The sequence below is a fragment of the Lycium ferocissimum genome, chromosome 1 (assembly GCF_029784015.1).
Source record: "Lycium ferocissimum isolate CSIRO_LF1 chromosome 1, AGI_CSIRO_Lferr_CH_V1, whole genome shotgun sequence".
In the NCBI taxonomy this organism is placed as follows: Eukaryota; Viridiplantae; Streptophyta; class Magnoliopsida; order Solanales; family Solanaceae; genus Lycium; species Lycium ferocissimum.
Window position 1 is genome coordinate 44,642,579 of NC_081342.1, and position 6,536 is coordinate 44,649,114.

Genomic DNA, 6,536 nt, shown 5'->3' on the forward strand with positions numbered 1-6,536 from the left:
CCTTGGAGGAGATTAGAGAGAGAAGACTTCGCGGATTTACAACGTTTGGGAGTTGGCATTGGAAGAGTTGCAAAGTGGCTAGAAGCGTAAAATGGCTAAAAGTGCAACTATGGGGCTAAGATTGCAATTGGAGGTCATACTTGCAAGTTATGGGGTTAGAATGGCAATTGGAGGTCATAATTGCAAGTTATGAGGCTTTGGATGCAATTGAAGACCCATGTGGGTATTTTTGCAAAAGAGCCACTTTAGGGCCTTTTGGTGTAATAGGCATTAGTATAAAGTAAAATTTACTTGGCATAACTTCCATTATTACCTATTTATGGAACATAACTAAACTTTTCAATAATTATATTTAGTAGCTAAAATATAACATATTTACTTCATATAGCTACCCAGCTTTTTACCACTCATACGATAACTTCCCACACCCACCCTTTAAGCCAACAAAAACGTCTCTCTCTCCTATCCCCCTAAATACACGCCATTATTCACAATATCCCTTAATTTCCTCTAATTTCAAATCAGTTTTACAATACATCAACTTCCTTGTTTATCTCTAATTAACTACTCATTAATTTCACTCATGATTCAAATCTAATTCCCAAAAAGGTAAGATTCTATACTGATTTTTAATTTTCACCGTGTATTTAACCTATATATTTCGGGGGGGGGGGGGGGGTTTGGTTTTTTTCGTTTGAATCGGGAATGCAACTCTAAATAATTAATTATCGGTGTTTGTTCTTGGTTGTTTTCTTAGATTCAAGTGAAATGGCTAAGAAAGCTTCTACTCCGATGAGAAATAGAGGTATAGAACCTGAATTTGAGATTCCTAATTTTTTTTTTGGGAATTTCTCAACATGAAACTGCTATTGCCGGCTCTTATGCTGAGAATCATTCAAAAAGAATTAACGATCCTAGGCGTTCTGCTGATTATGTTGATTCGAAGAGTAAACAACAAGAAAAAGTGAAAAAGGTTTCTCAAATGGAGAAACAAAAGAAGAGAAAGGTTGATGACAATGTTGCTAATGTTAAGGGAAAAAAAATTGCTAAAACCAAACATAATGTCGATGAGGATGATGATGCGGGTATATTTATGTTGTATTTTGGTATATTTAGTTCGTTTGTTTTTGTAGTTCGGTTATTACGGATACGTGAATTAACGAGATCTATATTTTATGTGCATTTTAAGTATATTTTGTATTGTTATTTTTTTTTCACATGTTTCTTCAGTTAATTAGTGTTTATTGTTCTTCACCATAACTGTAATTTTTAAGATTTTTAAGTCTATTTGTGTATATTTTGTTGACAGTTATTACAGATCTGTAATTTACATATTCAGTCAATATATATCATTATATTTTCAGTATATTCATATATATTTATTGTTGAATTACATTATATTTTTTCATTGTCAATCACTGTTTTGTTGTATATTTGTATATATTTTTGGCTGATCCCTTATTTACCTGATTGTGTTCAATGTTTTTTGTCAATCATATGAGTTTTTTGGCATGTTATTTCAGGTATCTAAATTTTTGGTTACCAAGCACGCTGTTGTGTCACCATCTATGTGTAGATACACAAATGTTAATGTAATGCAAGATATTAGAGGCAAACTAACATCTATTTTTTCTTGGATTTTGATCAGTAAATTTTTTGCTCATTTTTTCAGGGATTGTGGTGTTTATGTGGCAGCCTTTGCTGAATACTTGAACTCAAGTGAAGTCATCCCAATTGAATTCGATGCAAAGTTACTCTGTATGAGATACGGTGCCCTTTTATGCGACTATGCATGGGATAAGTCAAACAACAATGCATCAAGTGATAATGAGCAACCTCCAAGACCAATTAGACCGGCAGTTGATTACGATGCAGTTGATAAAGAGGATCTTGATTAGGCCACCAAGTCTTTCGTGTTTTTGTTTTTCAGGTTGAACAATAGCATAGTTGGTTGCGACTTCTGTTTGCTGTTTTTTCATTTTGGACATATCATTTCATGTGCAGTAATATTTTTTAGGATGATTAATGTTTAACACCACCTTATGGTTTTTATATGGTTGTTTCTTTCAAGTATGTTATTTTTTCAATGTATAAATTCCATTTTCATTTTCTGTGAAATGTATTCCTTTAACAAAGTAGTATATTTAACCATTTAAATACAGTCAAAATATACAGAAAATATAACTTAGATATATTCCATAAGTCCACTTTTAATGTACAGTGTGTTACAAAAGTTAAAATTTCATCTAAATACACTTCAAATATATGGAAAATATATATGAAATATAGTTAACAGTAAACCAGAATAAGTATTATCTACCAGATCAGACAAAATGCAACTAAAATATAGCCAAAATATATACGAAATACAACTATTAAAGCATAAATCCAAAACAAAAGGTCAAATCAGTTTATATAGAGTAGACTTTTCAAATCCCATTAAACCACCAATATAGCATAACATCGAAAAACATGAAATGTTCAACCATGTGAAATACAACCATACTAGAATAATATGAATTCAAGATGAATTCATTTTTTATTTTTAACAGAAATTTAAAGTAGAATTGTCTTAACAAATAAAATCAAAATGGATTTATTTATTCTTCTTATTGAGCGGCGGATTATCACACGAACGCCTGTTATGACTAAGACGTCCACATTTACCGCAAGCATTCCTGCGTTTACCAATCATCAACTCCTGTAATGGCTTGTCCCTCTTCTTTTTTGGCCTCCCAGGGGGTCTCTTATAGATCGGTGGCATAACAACTTCATCTGATATACTTTTAGGAACATTCCACTCGGTCTCATCGGGAAGAGGATCAACCGGCACATCATATGTGTTCACAATCTTGTTTCGGCTTGAATAATTCCAAACAATATGCATCAGCAGTCAAATTTTTATTTTTCAATACTGCCCATGCATGAGAACACGGTATCTCGTCCAGTTGGAACATCCTACAGCTGCAAGTTTTCTTCTTCAAATCGCGGTCCATCATTCACTGTGTAAACATATTCAGTTGACGCTTCAACCTGATAACCATTTAACTAATAAACAAGCATTAGCCTGAGCAGCTTTAACATATTGGGAATATAGATTAGATATATTAAAATATAGATTAAAATTTTGTGTTGCAAAAAAAGATACCCTCATTCGTATTGATTTGTACTCGTTGATCGACAATATCTCTAGATACCGCCTCATAAGTGTTGTGAATGTGTAGATTTTTTCTATTTGTGCAATTCCATCTACCAAGCATCTTCCTCACTTCTTCAAGGAAATAAAAAATATGTAACTCTCTTGCAGCAACTAGTTTTCCATTAATACATTCGGCTATATTCGAAGTCATTGTCCATCCTCTTACAGTGTGAATAAAGCCTAGACCATTTATCCCTTCCAAGATCTTCTAGGTATCATTTTACCCGAATATCAACATTCCCAATCTTCTCCATCAATTTATCGAACTCATCCTGGGTGTATACCTTTGCCAGTGAATAAAATATAGGACTCAACACCTCACTGTTTGTTGTGTATTGCTTTGTCACATTTTTTCACAAATGCCATATACAAGCCAAATGAGGAATAGTAGGATACACCTTAGAAAGCTGCGTGCATTATGCTTTCATGTACGTTCGGACATGACACACATATTTTGCCTAACACCATAAGCTTGCTTGAACGGTTCAAAAGAACCACGTCCAGGACTTATTATTCTCGAATCTATCACACCATACGCTAGTGGTAGGATATTACCTACAAAAATCGATATATATTTATAATATATTCAACACATATTTTAACTGAATTTGATCTCACACTGTGTTTTTAGCAACATTATTTATAAAACAACAGTATATATTTACAATATATTCACCACATATTTACAGTGTATTTAAGCATATATTATTCACAAGTTAACACCAAAGAATATATCCAGAGTATGTTTTTAGCAGCTTTATTTGAAAATCAATAGCATATTGTTGTATTTATAAAAAAAAAACATTCATAGAATAGAATTACACATACCGTCTCCATCCAAAGTACTTGCCAACACAAATGTACCATTATACGTTGATTTAAGGTGTGCACCATCCACTACAACTATTGGTCTACAACACTCGAATCCCTTTATGAATGATTTGAGTGCTACAAACAAATACATAAACTCATTTTCTGGTGATTTATGCATTTTGACAAGCGATCCAGGATACGTTTTTTCAAGGATGTATATATATGCCGGCAACTTCTTGTATGAATCAGCTGGATCACCTCTGAAATCTTTTATAGCCTTCTCTCTAGCTTTCCGTGCCATTATATAAGAAACATCTACGCCGAATTCATTTTTGACATCGTCTATTATATCCCCAGGTGTGACCTTCCTTTTATGGTTAGTTATTTTCGCCTTGACAACAGCTTCTCCAATAAACCAACTTGTTGCTTGTGATACAAGCCGAGCTTCATCAAGAATAGCCATTTCAAGCCGAGCTAGGGATCACGTCTTTGGAGACTTACTAGGTGCTTGGATTGAAGGCATGAAGTTCAAGAATATGCTAAAATGGAAGTATAGGCCTCATTTGGATGAAGTAGGGAGAAGAAGGCCTTTCTCTTCTTTTGAGAAGACTACTAACCAAACAAGGCCCTTACTTCATTAAGGGTATTATTGTAATAGTCATAGTAGTCTTCCTTTTCTATTTAGTATAAATATTATCTTAGTTTATTTCATTTGGTAGACTTTTATGATATCAAATATTGAAATTGTGAAATTATAAGACTCCATTGCATGAGAGCATGAGAGATGAGAGCTTGTTGAAGCTTTTGGTTGAATTCTTTGTTGAGAAGGTTGGTTGCTTGGGACTTTGTTTCCCTTGAGGTCACCTTAAGAATTTGGTGTTTCTTTTGATGATAATTTAGAGGTCTTAGTTTTAATATAACTTTGGTTGCTAAATTGAATCTTAAGTTGTGTCAAATTATCTATCTTTTCTTTTCCTTTTGTTTATCTTCTTAATTTTCTCGTTTCCGCGTATCCGTTCTTGTATCAATTGGTATCAGAGCCTAGATTAGGTTTGTTTCAACAAATCTAGCTTGGGATTTGATTCAACAAAAAAAAAAAAAAAAAAATCGAAATTCAAAAAAAAAAAAAAATGAAATTCGAAAATTAAAATTCGTGTTTGATTTATCCTTGTTTGTTGTTTTTGAAAATAGATTTGAGTTCCCTAGTGTTTTTTGAGTCTAGATCTTGAGTTTCAAGTTATTTGGAGTCATATTGAGTCATTCGCCATTGTTGGAGCTTGAAGGTTTTAGAACTTGAAAGTGGGTTTTGAAGAAAAAGTAGAAATTAGAGCTTGAAAGTCATTGGGTTGTATTCTCCTAGTGAAGAAGGTTAAGAATCCAAAATTTGAAGTAATTTGGAGTATTTTTGAAGGATCTACCATTTTTGGTATTTGAAGCTTTGAAAAACTCAAGAACTTGAAAAGTGAGTCTTGTGATTCGGTTGAAATTGAAGGTTGAAACCTATTGGGTTTTGTTCTCTACATCAAAGAGAACTTAAATCCGAAATTTGAGCTAATTTGGAGTTGGTTTGAGGGTAGTTGAATTTTTGAATTGTTCTTATGTTCTTGAAGACCTTCAAATCTTCATAAGGAAGATGACTCTCCAAAGGGCTATTTGATCCAAAAGTTGCCAAATAAAGTTGTGAAAAAGTGTTTGTGGGCCCAAGTAAGTAAAAAAAAAAAAAAATCAGAAATAATTAGTCTAAATTTCTGATTTTTCAAAAAAAAAAAAAATCAGCTGCCACGTCAGCTGCCAAGTCAGCGATGACGTCAGCGGTTGACGCGCCTCTGACGCGCGCGTGGGGTCCAAATTCAGAGAGTGGGAGTTTTCAACACTTAGAAAAAATTTCTAAGTGTTGGCAGATTTTGGTCCAACTTTGAGGGGGAATATCTTTGTGTGTATAAGGAGTTACGGGACCCATAATATATGTAAATTCAAGTTCAGAGAGTCTACTTTCCGAATCAACAAGCCGTTCATCAATCAGAGGTCTGTAGAAAAAGTTATGGGCATTATAAAAACATGATGCAAGCAGTTCCGAATTTTCTAAGTGTTGGCCAAAAACTTCCCAAATTTGTCTAAGTGTTTGGCCAAGGTTTGTTCACTTCTTCTTCTCACTTCTTTGATTCTCCTAGCTAATTAACAACTAGTAATTGATCCTTACTTGGTTGTTAATTAGTTCTTGAGTCCTTTCTTTCAAGCCAATTCTTTTCGTTCTTTTCTCATTTTTACAACTTCATCGTTAATTTCTTGATTCAAGTGTGTTTGTTTTAAATTGAGTCGTCCTTTCTTTCTTCGAGTCGATAAGAATCCACTCTTGACCTCGAGTAGTGAACGGGACCTTGTGACCCAACCGGATTAACAAGCATACAACCATTAGCCGAAGCAATTTGTGAGGCATTCAAAAGGTGCGCATACTTGAGCGTTTGGTGAGTTATTTTTAACTAACATAATGTGTTTGCTTGCTTTGTTGAGTTTCTTAAATAGG